Here is a 13,220-nt window from a genome sequence, read left to right on the forward strand (position 1 = left end):
ACAACCACCCCCAAATGTCTCCTCTAGAGACTGGTTTAAAACACTTATTTACTTTTACAATTGTAATACACCATACTGCAATGAGATTTCCCAATTTATTACCTCTCTCTGTCATATTTATACATGTATAGTTTCCAGTGGTGACTCGCTTATGGAAAACGGATTTATCCTTATCTGCTCTAATTACAGAAAAAACCGAATCTTTGTGCTGACACATTTCATTAGGATTAGTTTGATTCATTACTTCCATCACACAGAGTTGTGGTATCACAGCTGGAATTATTTGTAACAAAAACCCTGGGACCCAAACACACAACACAATCTCTTTTAGTCATGTTAGCAGCTTGTTCTACCATCAATAACCAGTTATTATTTGTTCCTGATACTCCTGTAATAACCTGGAACTTAGTCATCTATGGTTAACTTTCCTAACATAATTTTCACTCTCTTCGCTCTGTTACCTGGATTACATTATCAGCTTTATGGAACTTAAACAACTTCTTTTGATAACTAGCATAAGCAGTGGTGCACCACTCTGGTGTCCAATTATTTCCTTCATCAACTACCATCATGGACCATGAGGTGTTTCTTCTATCATTAGTTAAGTACCATTTATAACTTCTATAATCCTGTCCTTTCCTTCTTCATGTGGTCAAGCTAATGAGTGGGATCAGCACCACAGCTGTGGTTTTAGATTTCACGCACACTTGAATGACATAAGTATAAGAAGTTTGTTTAGTGCACATAATTAGGTTATCTTGCCTTGCTTGATTTAGCGCTACTTGTTTCATATAACTCATAACAGATGTTATTACATTCTAATTAATCTTGACTGGTTTCCAGAAATACCAGAAAAATAAAAAATCAATATAAGGAAAAAAATATATATAACCACCCAGCATCGGAAAGCATTGATCATCCATCTAGAAATCATTTTGGCTGAAATTTTTACTCCTCTAAGTGGTTCCAGTGTCTTAATTGTCTTCACTGACTTTCGGGTCTCTCCAGCCTCTAAATGTCTGGGTCCACCCTATTATCAGTCTATAAATCACTTCCCCTGACGGAGCTTTCAACCGAAATGATCTTTTTACAATGTGTAAGGTGAATCCAGGTTGATCTCTCAGTTATTTTACTGCCCTTGCAGTGGTTAATAATAACTAATATGGATCCTCCCACTTAGGTGAATACCAATGCTTCTTCTTTACACTCCTTATTAACACCCAGTCTCCTGGTTTCACTAGTTGGTTTTCCTGCTGGGAAATAGAACATTCCTCATTAGTTTGATTTTGTTTCTGTTGCTTTCTAACATACTCCTTATATAATCAACTAGGTTAGCTTCTTCATCTAACTCCCACTTATTTTTTAACTGTGGTAATCTGTATGGTCTTCCAAATAACGTTTCATAGGGTGTTAACCCTGAGGTGCTTGTAATGTTTAGTTGGAAATAGTTCTATCCATTTAGAAAATGCATCTATAATGACTAAACAAAACTTTTTCCCTTCACTGTGGTTTAACTCAATAAAATCCATATGAATTGTTTGAAAAGGGTATCTTGGTTTTGAAAATTGTCCCCTTTGTAGTCTTAAATTCCCTTGTAGATAATGTTTTACACATGCTAAACATGTTTTACAAATATGTTTTAATAAGAATTTTTAGAATTTAATCAATATGTTATATAATATTAATATATCTGTCCTACTATTCCCCCCTGTTGAGACATTATGAAACACGATGGCTCAAATATTGCTTCCATTTATAGGTTCTTTGGTAGAACAGGTTTATTATCTGGTCAAATATAGATTTCATCTTTTAATTCAGCTCCATGTTTTTTCCACATTGCTATCTCATGTAGTGAGCTTTATTGTTGCATCTTTTCTAACACTATATCCATTGTCACCAATACATATCCTGTTTGTGTCTTCTCCCTCTCATCTTTTTAGAGAAATCATTCACATAAACTATTTCGTGATCCTGCAAATCACTTCAAATTTTTTCTTTCTTCTTCTTTTTTTCTAATTCTGCAGTATTAATGCTGAAACTGCATGGGAAACTCTTAAGGTTAAAAGGTGAAACAACACTATTGCAGCACTGCAACTGTCATTTTAGGCTGCAATTACAGCTCTCACATAATATGGTTGCACACACGCAACTCTATCTAGTTTTGAAAAGAAATAGGCTATTATTTTCATTTTATCTCCATGTTGTTGAACCAGAACTGAAATCATAAAATGTCCCTTGCAATCTACCATCTGAACAAACGGTTTACTATAGTCTGGTAATGCTAAAGCAGTACTGGAAACTAGAACTTGTTTTATGTTGGTAAATGCTTCTTCAGCTTCTACACTCCATTTCAGTTCAGACGTCATTTTCAGCTCTTCCTCATACATTAATTTGTTTAATGGAGCTACTATTTCTGCATAATTTGGCATCCAGTGTCTACAATAATTAGTTAGTCCAAGGAAGGACATCATTTGCTTTTTTGTTACTGGTTTTAGAACTTGTAATATTGCAGTCTTTCTTTCTTCTACAATTGTGCATCCCCCTGCGCTAAGATTGTGGCCTAGGTATTTAACCTCATTTTTACACAATTAACCCATATCATGCCACTTGAGTTCTTTATCCTTGAATAAAGATATTTGTGGAGGTGACCACATGTTGCAGAGCTTCCTAGTGTCTTCCTCTAACACTACTTCAGCAACTGACGTACTCTTCCTATCTGTATAAACATAAGTTACCATGACTTTTATAGGGGTTACTTTATTTAATACTTCTTCGTAAGTTTTATCTGGTCCAGGAGTATTTTTATACCACATGGTAATATGTAGATCATCTGGTGTCATTTGATCTTGTAGTCGAGTAATGACATTTCTTCCTTCTGTTAGTAAAGCTGTCCCTACGTCTAGGGGTGGCTTATTCAGAAGATCCAGTTAATAGTGGTAATAAGATGGTCCTACTCCTTTTTAGCATGAAATAATCACCTTGGCTGAGTTCTGCTTTTCTCTTTACTACAATATGTCCTTCTGAGGTCGGAATTAATGCTAACACCAGATGCAGTAATCCATCTCGTCCCAATAGATTCACCGGACACTCAGGGAACATTAGAATAGATAGCTGGCATGACTGTCCATTGGGATCTCTTATCCAAACTGGTTCAGACTCACAGACGTGTCAATTTTCCACTTAGCTGACCTTACTGTTATTTGCTGATCACTAAGTCTGGAATTTGGGATTTTTTCTCTACAGGTGGTCCTGCATGCTCCGGTATCACAAAGAAAAATAATTGATTTTCCATTCAACAGTAAGGTAACTTCAGGTTTTATGCTATCTAAGGAGAGACGGTCCTGGAATCTTAAGAGAATATCCTGCCCCTGTGTTTTTGATTTTTTTTTTCATTGGTATCTGAGGTACTAGGAACAATTTCACTTGTTTTCTGTCCTAGTCATGCTGAATCATTATTTTCTCTTATCAGGACAGTCTCTTGCCAGATGTTCTCCTTTCACACAACACCAACACCCTGAGGTGCATTGTCTGTAATTTCCTCTGCTCACTCCTCCTCTCTGACACCTGCGGTTTTGTCCTCTGCTTCTAAATTTTTCTCTTCCTCTGTTGCTTTGATAATAAATCTGCTCTTCTTGCTGGAAAAAGGTGTTGACTATCTTTTTTTGTTTTTTATCCTTCATTACTTTTTCTGCTCTATGAAACAATAATTGTTTCCTACAATTTTCTTCTCCCTTTTCTTTCTCTTCCTCCTTACGCTTCTTTACTCCTTCCTCTCTCCTTTTAGCTACTTTTAACCAATAATCTACATCCTCATAACCTTCTTTTTCCATTTTTCTTGGGTCATGCTTTGTTTTTTCAATTATTGCATCCTGTAGATTGACACATTTTTTAGAGTTTAAATGACCATCATAATGATATGTGGTTATCCATTTATCTAAATATTTTAATTTATTCGGATCTTGTGCTTCTATGAACTTCCAATCTTTGCATTGTAGTTCGTTTTTCAATTTATTTTTACTAGCCCCTTTTCCCATGTTTTTTTTAATTTTTTAATTTTAATTTAGTCCAGTATCTCAATACCTAGGGTATTCTAAATGCTGGATTATTCTCCTCAGTAGGGTGACAGAAAAATTTCTGTTTGTGGTAATTCTCACTTCAACTCTTTCGAGTGGAGAATTCTTGCCTTTGCTTCCACAAAAGTTAGTCACTTACAAACCCACTGCTTTGGTCTGAGGTAAAACCTAGTGGTTTAAATCCTCCATTCATTTCTCACATGCACACATTTAAACACGGATTTTTCTTAGTATTTTTTGTTGTTTAAAATACTTAAACGTGGATTTTTCTTAGTATTTTTTGTTGTTTAAAATACTTAAACGTGGATTTTTCTTAGTATTTTTTGTTGTTTAAAATACTTGGACTCCGCCATTCTGGAAACACGGAATTTTAGTATTACTTTCTTAATACTTAAGAGGACTCTGTCGTCCCCTATAACCTCAGAATTTTCAGTATTTTCCCTAAAACTTTAAGCAGAACTTCGGCGCACTGCTGTTACCTGTTAGGGCCTAGGATTCACAGGGTTTGTTTACCCCCAGTCACTCGTCACACTTTTGTTTTAAATCCAGATTCAACTCACCACTTTGTCCTCTCCTCTCTCTCAGAGTTCCGTCAGCCGTCAGATCCCAGCGGGCGGGCCGAAATCCAGTCAAAGGGTCTGTGTGTCTTCCTGATGAAGACAGCCGTGCGCACGGTCTTTCCTGGAGTCTACCGACCCGCTGGAATCATCAGGCGTAGTTGGAATCCGGCTCGAAAGGACCAAATTAATGTCAGGTTTAAACAACCTACAATACTTATAACAACACAAAAAGAAAAGAGAGACAAAGTATTAGTTATTTTACTCGCTGCGAGGAGAAACGGTCAAGATGTGCTCACTTACATATCTCGCACCGCTCTGAACAGCATCTCTCCGAATCCTCTTTTTATGTAGGATGGTCCCTAGTTACAATGAACATTAATCTCTGAAGGATGGGAAAACAACAGCTGCATCGTAAACAAGTCATAAACAGCTTTATGTTGATTTATACATATATATATATATGGCTACAGGAAGTCACTGTGCTGTTGGGTGACATGGTATGGACCAGAGGATGCAAAGGAAAGAGTTGTCTAGGAGATTAGAAAGAAAATTACAGACAAGCATGGTAAAGGTTATAAGACCATCTCCACGCAGCTTCATGTTCCTGAGACTACACTTGCACATATTTAGTAACTTAAGATTCATGGGACTGTAGCCAACCTTCCTGGAGGAGGAAAATTGATGACAAAACAAGGAGATGGATAATACAAACGGTAACAAAAGAGCCCAGAAAAACCTCTGAAGAGATTAAAGGTGAATTTCAAGGAACATCAGTGTCAGATCGCACCATCCGACATTGTTTGAGGCAAAATGGACTTAATGGGAGATGACCAAGGAGACCATTGTTGAAAACAAATCATAAAGAAGCCAGACTGGAATTTGCCAAACTACATGTTGACAAGGCACAAAGCTTCTGGGAGAATGTCCTATGGACAGATGAGACAAAAATTCAACTTTTGGGCAAGGCACATCAGCTCTATCTTCGCAGACGGAAAAATGAAGCAAATGAAGAGAAGAACACTGTCCCTACTGTGAAACGTGGAGGAGGCTCTGTTATGTTCTGGGTCTGCTTTGCTGCATTTGGCACAGGGTGTCTTGAATCTGTGCAGGGTATAATGAAATCTCAAGACTATCAAGGGACTCTAGAGAGAAATATGCTGCCGAGTGTCAGAAAGCCTGGTCTCAGTTGCAGGTCATGGATCTTGCAACAGGATAGACCCAAAACACACAGCTAAAAACACCCAAGAATGGCTAAGAGGAAAACATTGGACTATTCTGAAGTGACTTTCTATGAGCCCTGACCTAAATCCTATTGAGCATCTTTGGAAGGAGCTGAAACATGCTGTCTGGAAAAGGCTACCTTCAAACCTGAGACAACTGAAGCAGTTTGCTCATGAGGACTGGGCCAAAATTCCTGCTGAGAGGTGCAGAAGTCTCATTGACAGTTATAGGAATCGTTTGATTGCAGTGATTGCCTCAAATGGTTGTGCAACAAAATATTAAGTTAAGGGTACCATCATTTATGTCCAGGCCTGTTTCATGAGTTTATTTTTAAAAATAATTCTGTTGAAACATGTTTGAAAAGCAATGTCTGACATTCATTTTTTCATTTTCATAGAAAGTTTATTCATTATTACCTTTGTCAGATTCAAGTTATTTATATGACCATTGTGGGTTTTTCTTTCATTAACCGAGGGGTACCAACATGTTGGGACCCACAGCCATGGATACAACATTAAAATCCGGTACAGACATTTCTGGAACTTTCAAAATAAATTGCATTTAACCGACTTCCAGCAACTGAGGAAGGGGGAGGGGTAACAGCAGACTTCCCATGATGCCACTGGCCGTATAAAACCACCACCTTTCCAAGGAACCAATCTCTGGTCAGGGGCGGAAGTGTGGTGCTGTCAGAGTCTGAGCCTGTGTGTGTGTTTGGTGTACTTGTCTACATAACCATTCAGTGTTTCTCAGTTGGTGCTGGAGTTCTCAGGTGCGCTGGATGGCAGGTGTCACCTATTTGCTGATTGCTTGGAGGAGTACTTAAGCGGGAGGCTGCCAGCACTTCGACGCCAGAGTGTTTGCCTTAGTGGTAACAAACTCGGCCTCTACTGATCTTTTGCTTCATTTTTTAATTTCAAGTAACTTTGTATTTTGTTCCCACGCAGGTTTTTACCTGAGGCTTTGTTTACCTTGCTGAGTTCTGATTCGTTCCAGAGTTTCTCTGAGCATCTGGATTATCAACTACTGAGTTAAGGATCTATATTCCTGTGGATTTCTCTCACCACCGGCTGTACCTTTCGGACACGGACCAAGCTGGCGGCTTCCCATTTCGTCCAACTCCAGGACCCAGGCATCAGCATACCCTGTCCCTTCATCCTTCTCAAACATCAGCACCTGAGCTCCATTTGGCTGGCACCAAGATCACAACAAAGAAGACAACTGAATGATCTTCCTTCGCAAGTTAAGACTTTGAATCTCTCTACCCGTGGTGGTTCAAGCTACAACAATTTAGTAAGCCATTTCTCAGATCCAAGTAATCAGTTACTTCATATTATTTGTTTGTTCACCAGTTCATTCTTCCTTCCCGTGCAGTTGGTGTTTCCAGTCCTCATCCCAGATTACTTTGTTGACCATAAAATCCATAAAACTTCTGAGTGTTCTCTGTATGTGGGTCAGATCTATATCAAAAATGACAGGTGCGGAGGAAGAACAAAGAGACAGAGCATGTAGGATGAAAGAAATAGGAAGGTGGAAAGTGACAAGTGTGAGCCACATAAAAGGAGGTAAATGGCAAAAAGGAGTGATTTGGGGAATACCGGCTGATGTCTCAGTTGAAGAAATAAAATCAAATATCAGCTCCTCCTCAACACAATTCAAAAGAGGTTAGAGTTTGGGCAGAGAGATATTTAGGATGAAATGTATGGAAGCAAATCATTACCATATTTCAAATGAAAAAGCATTTTCAGAAATGCTTTTTTCATTTTAAGAATGTGGCTGCATTATTTGACTCATAAATTAAATTAGTAATCAATCATCCTATTTGCATTTTAATTTTCTTCTTCAAGACTGCTCATTCTTTCACTTAAATAAAATGGAAAAAGAAAAAGACATTTGAGATTTATTTTTCAAAATGTACCCCAGCAAATAGATACCAAAATTCAATTCGAAATGTAAAATTTGAAAATGAAAAAGCATTTCCAGAAATGCTTTTTCACTTTAAGAATGTGGCTGCATTATTTGACCCATAAATAAAATTAGTAATCAATCATCCTATTTGTATTTTCTTCTTCGTGACTGCACATTTTATACCATAATCAAAAAGAAAACAAAGCAGACATTGATTTTTCGTTTTTGTGGTCTGCCCACAAAGTTCTGCCCAGAACTCGAAAACGAAAAAGCATTCCGAGCGGCGGGCGCAGCAGAGTGACGTCAGCAGCCGCTGTTCCTTAGCTCCCTGCTGACCGAGCTACCCATCTTGTTCGGTAGGGGGCGCTGTGCACGTCTGCATTGCATTACATTGCAAACGTGCCGAGAAATTTATTGAATTGCAGCAGGACCGAGCTCAATTTGTGGCAGTGACAGGCAGAACCGGTAGTTCCCATGGAAGGCTGTGGCATCCTCGTGGCAGCCTTATTATGGCCTGGGACATCCAGCGTGTTTTTAAGCATTTATTTATAATTTTCTGTGAGTGATAATTCAGAATAGCCGCTCGTGCTCTATAATAAACCGGCTGTTTGTGCAATAAATCTTCGTCATCCTTTCAACACGTCACACATACACATAGTGCTATTTATTTTCCATGTCAAGTAAATACAATCACCTTATGTTATGGGTCTAAAGCTGTTTATTAAATAATAATCAATAATGAAATCATTATGTAAAGGTAACAGGCTATAACAACAATGACATCCCATTTGCCGATAATCAGCATCAGCTTCCGCAAAAACAGCGGCAACCACATTGGCAAGCTTTCACCTGCCACCCTGCCACCCTGCTGTGGCAGTTTCGGTGGCAGCTTCGGTGGCAGGAACTGCCACAACCTGCCACCGGAACTGCCAGTTCTGCCTGCCACTGCCACAAATTGAGCTCGGCCCTGCTGCAATTCAATCAATTTCTCGGCACGTTTGCAATGTAATGCAATGCAGACGTGCACAGCGCCCCCTACCGAAAAAGATGGGTAGCTCGGTCAGCAGGGAGCTGAGGAACAGCGGCTGCTGACGTCACTCTGTTGCGCCCGCCGCTCGGAATGCTTTTCCGTTTTCGAGCTCTGGGTAGTACTTTGCGGGCAGACCACGAAAACGAAAAATCAATGTCTGCTTTGTTTTCTTTTTGATTATGGCATAAAATGTGCAGTCATGAAGAAGAAAATGCAAATAGGATGATTGATTACTAATTTTATTTATGGGTCAAATAACGCAGCCACATTCTTAAAATGAAAAAGCATTTCTGGAAATGCTTTTTCATTTTTAAATTTTACATTTCAAATTGAATTTTGGTATCTATTTGCTGGGGTACATTTTGAAAAATAAATCTCAAATGTCTTTTTCTTTTTCATTTTAATTAAGTGAAAGAATGAGCAGTCTTGAAGAAGAAAATTAAAATGCAAATAGGATGATTGATTACTAATGTTATTTATGAGTCAAACAATGAAGCCACATTCTTAAAATGAAAAAGCATTTCTGAAAATGCTTTTTCATTTGAAATATGGTAACGATTTGCTTCCATAGAAATGATCTTAATGTTTTTCATTTTATGAAGTTTTGTTTGTGTGAAACTCCGCTATCTTGGTGCAAGCAGACGATCTGCAGCACACGTGGTCAGTTTTGTGTTCTTTGTTTGTGTGCTTTTAAAGTTAAGACAAACTTTATTTAAAGGGGTGATTTTAACCCAGAAGATTGATCATAATGCGCCGTCCGCACTTATGCATTTCAAACCTTTTATTGACGGTATTTTTAAAGCTGTGTGTTTGATTCTGGTGCTAAGCTATCAGCTTCCTTTGTTAGCTTCAACTGCTAACAGGTAAGAACAGGTGCTTGCTGCCAAATAATATTTACCCAGAAAGGTTTAGTTTTCAATCCAGTAAATAATGTGTCCCTAACATCATTTTACTAAATTTGATAACTAAGTAAACACCATTAAGCCCCATGTCTCCAGAAAGATTTGGCTCTTTTCCAAAATATTCCCTTAATAATATTTCTTTAAATATTATTTTAATAAATAAAGGCAGCTAATTAGACACCGTTGAGAAATAGTCATCCAGAAGGTTGGTTTTATTCAGCAGATCATTATTTAAAACATTATTTTATTAAAATAATATTTAATCTGATCATGCATTGTGAATGGTTGTCTAAATGTTTGCTGATTATTGCCTAAGTTAGTTCCAAGACTTAACTTCATTTCCAGATTCTTCAAGATAATCCTTGGTTCTCAAACATAAACATTTCATGGTAATGTTGCATCACTCTTTTGGTCATGGTTTCAATCATCTTTAATCAACTTGTTTATATTGTACATAGCCCATTAGTCTTCCCTATTCTTTCATTCTGCTTGGTAGTTTAGTTGGATTGTTTTAGCATAGTAAAGAGTTTGTTGATTTAAATATGTTTGACTTTGAGTTGACTTATTTTTGTTAATAAATTCTTATATAAGAAATTGTGTGAATTCATTCCATGTATGTCCAGCGTTTTGATTTTGTCCTAATACCATCGCCTTACTTGGCTGGTATTCACAGGACAACCCTTAACAGACCAAAATATTATTTGATAAAATATTAAAGTATAAATATTAAATAATATACCGTATTCAGATTCATAGTCACAACAAACAATTTTGTCCATGTGTGTAGCTGCATTGCATTCCCCTCATTAGTCTCACCTGGTTCCCATGTCATCCAGTCACCTCCCGAGCAGTTAAAAGCCAGTCAGTTCTTGTCAGAGTCTTCTGTCCCATTTTATTACACCAGTTTGTTTTGAGTCTTTTTTTTCTCCTCGTGTCTCTGCCCTGTAAATACATTTTTCATTAAAATAAATCTTCTCTTTCAACATGAGTTTGCTCTTGGGTGCTCTCCACTTGGGTCAGTTGCCTTCAACACAATATGACTGGCATAATCTTTCTGTGACACCAATGGGTTTTTACAGACACTGGGTGACTTAAGATGCTGCTCTTTGCTGCAGTTTCCAAACAGTGATCTTTGGAGATTTTTTTAACCTCCACCATCCTCCATACTGTGCGTGATGGCAAGATAAACTTGGGTCCTCGCCCAGCCTTGTTAGTCGCAGCTTCACCTGTTTTAACCTTTTTATTATTGCTCCATTGCTCTGACTGTAAATATATAAGTAAAGGAGAGCAGAAATTCTATTGTTGTAATATCTGACCTATGAAGGTCAGCACATCTGTGTTACTTGAACAGCATGTTTTCTTGTCTATCCTGTTGTAATAAATGGCTTACAGATGTCTCTGTGTCACATTGTATTAATGCTTTAGAAAAAAAAAGAATCCATGTATTGTTATTAAAATTTCCCTTCTCCTTTCAACCTTAAAAAGTATTATGTAAACTAAAAGACCTTAGTTACATTTTTATCGTAGTTGTAAGGGGCATTGATTATTTCTCAACATGGATTTACTTCCCCTAAAAAATGTGTATACTTAAATTAATGGTTGACTTTGTCTAAACGGTTCACTGATTATGCAGCTACAATTAAGACCTTTACACATCTTTAATAAGAGTGCCTTGAAATGAGGAAAACACTCCTTCCTGCTAACATGTTCTTAATGAGTATTCTGCAGTTTCAATCTAATGTGATTGGAGAACATTGGTTCTACTGGTTCGTGGTCAGAACAATTGTCAGTTAAAAGAACTGACCACAGCAGTTGTATAGAACAGCTTACTGTAAGTATCATAAAAAATGCATTCAGTGGCTGTGTGACGAATGGTGTTCCAGGCTCAAATACAGCAGCAGCATGTCCCTGCAGAATGTCTCTATAACTCAGTGAAGTGGACTGTAGGACTGTTGTTTGGCTTTAGATGAAAAATGATCTTTGGTTAACTGTAGGAGCAGCAAAGGGGCTGCGGGGCTGTTGCTTTGTCTACAGAGTGGTTGTACTCCAACCAGAAGGCTAACAGTTTGATCCTAATCCCCTTCACAAAATGAAGCATCCCCAGGTTATCCTGATTGTCAGTCAGTCATTTTCTACCGCTTATTCCATAGTGGGTCGCGGGGAAGCTGGTGCCTATTTCCAGCAGTCTACGGGCAAGAGGCAGGGTACACCCTGGACAGGTCTCCAATCTATCGCAGGGCAAAATACAAACAACCATGCACACACTCATTCATACACCTAAGAGCAATTTAGAGAGACCAATTAACCTGCCACAGGCATGTCTTTGGTCTGTGGGAGGAAGCCTGAGTACCCAGTGAACACACGCATGCACGGGGAGAACATGCAAACTCCATGTAGAAAGACCCCCGGCCGGGAATCGAACCCAGGAGGGCAACAGTGCTACCAACTGTGCCACCGTGCTGCCCTACCCTGATTGATTGAAAGAAGAAATCCAACATATAAATGTGGCGGAGTCTAAAAGCAGAAAGCCATTGTTAGATAAGGATTATAAGGTGTTCTCTTCATGTAGCCTCATTCTGGTACAGATGTTTAAAAAGCCTTGAAATAATTTGAAATAGGCAAAATTAATACTCACTTTGCTTCAATTTAAATAAATTTATACAGTGAGGTAAAAAAAATTCTGAAAAAAAATTATTGTTTTAAGAAAATCACGGATTTGACAATTATGGGCACTCCTAAAAGTTAAACGCAATAAAGCATTATTGTGTCTGGGAACTTCTAAACAGTAATTCTATTCTTCAAAATGGGAAAGTCAAGAGACCATGTGCTGGTCTTCATGAGCCATGAAATTGCAACAAGAAAACAGCGACTCATCAAAACTGGCTTTTATACAAAGATCAATAATCAAAAAATTAAAACAACTGGAGCTGTGAAAAAACAAGACTAGAGAGGATCTAAGCTAATTTTCTTACAACGCACAGTGAGCAGGATAGTAAGGAAGGTTTAACAACATCTCCAAAAGCTCACTGTCAGAGGACTGCAGCAAAGAACGGGAACTCGGGATCAAAAAGTCTCCCTGTTAACCATTTGGTAATGACAACTATTTCACACACACAGAAGTTAAGGACCATTGCAAGTCAAAAACAAGTCCTATTCCTGGCAAGCACATGGCGATAGGGGAGCAGCTGCCTTATGACAGGAAGAAACCTCTGGTAGAACCCGGCTAATGGATGAGCGACCGTCTGCTGTGACTGGTTGGGAGCCAAAAGGACAGAAAGGAGACACAGACCAACAGAGATGATGTGGGTCAGGGGTACTTTCTAACCGAAAAAAAAAAAAAAGAGAGAAAACAAAGTTAGCCCTTTTTGGATTCTACAGTTGATGAAAATAAGAATCCAAATATTGAACAAATGTGAGTTTTATATATTATTTTATGATTCCCTTCACTTTCCTTTGCAAATAAACATGATCCTCTATAACAGCAATACTGATTTAGAAAATGCTGCAATCTTGTGATTAGCAAAAA

General features: G+C 38.1%; 1 long non-coding RNA gene across 1 annotated transcript in view; it reads right to left on the minus strand.

The window, feature by feature from the left end:
• Window positions 1-13,220, minus strand: part of LOC124874266 — a 35,391-nt gene that overhangs the window by 21,940 nt on the left and 231 nt on the right. The window contains exon 2 of the long non-coding RNA XR_007039743.1: window positions 10,511-10,636. This is a non-coding gene — a long non-coding RNA (uncharacterized LOC124874266). The remainder of the gene's footprint in view (window positions 1-10,510; window positions 10,637-13,220) is intronic.

This window comes from Girardinichthys multiradiatus, chromosome 1 (assembly GCF_021462225.1).
Source record: "Girardinichthys multiradiatus isolate DD_20200921_A chromosome 1, DD_fGirMul_XY1, whole genome shotgun sequence".
In the NCBI taxonomy this organism is placed as follows: domain Eukaryota; kingdom Metazoa; phylum Chordata; class Actinopteri; order Cyprinodontiformes; family Goodeidae; genus Girardinichthys; species Girardinichthys multiradiatus.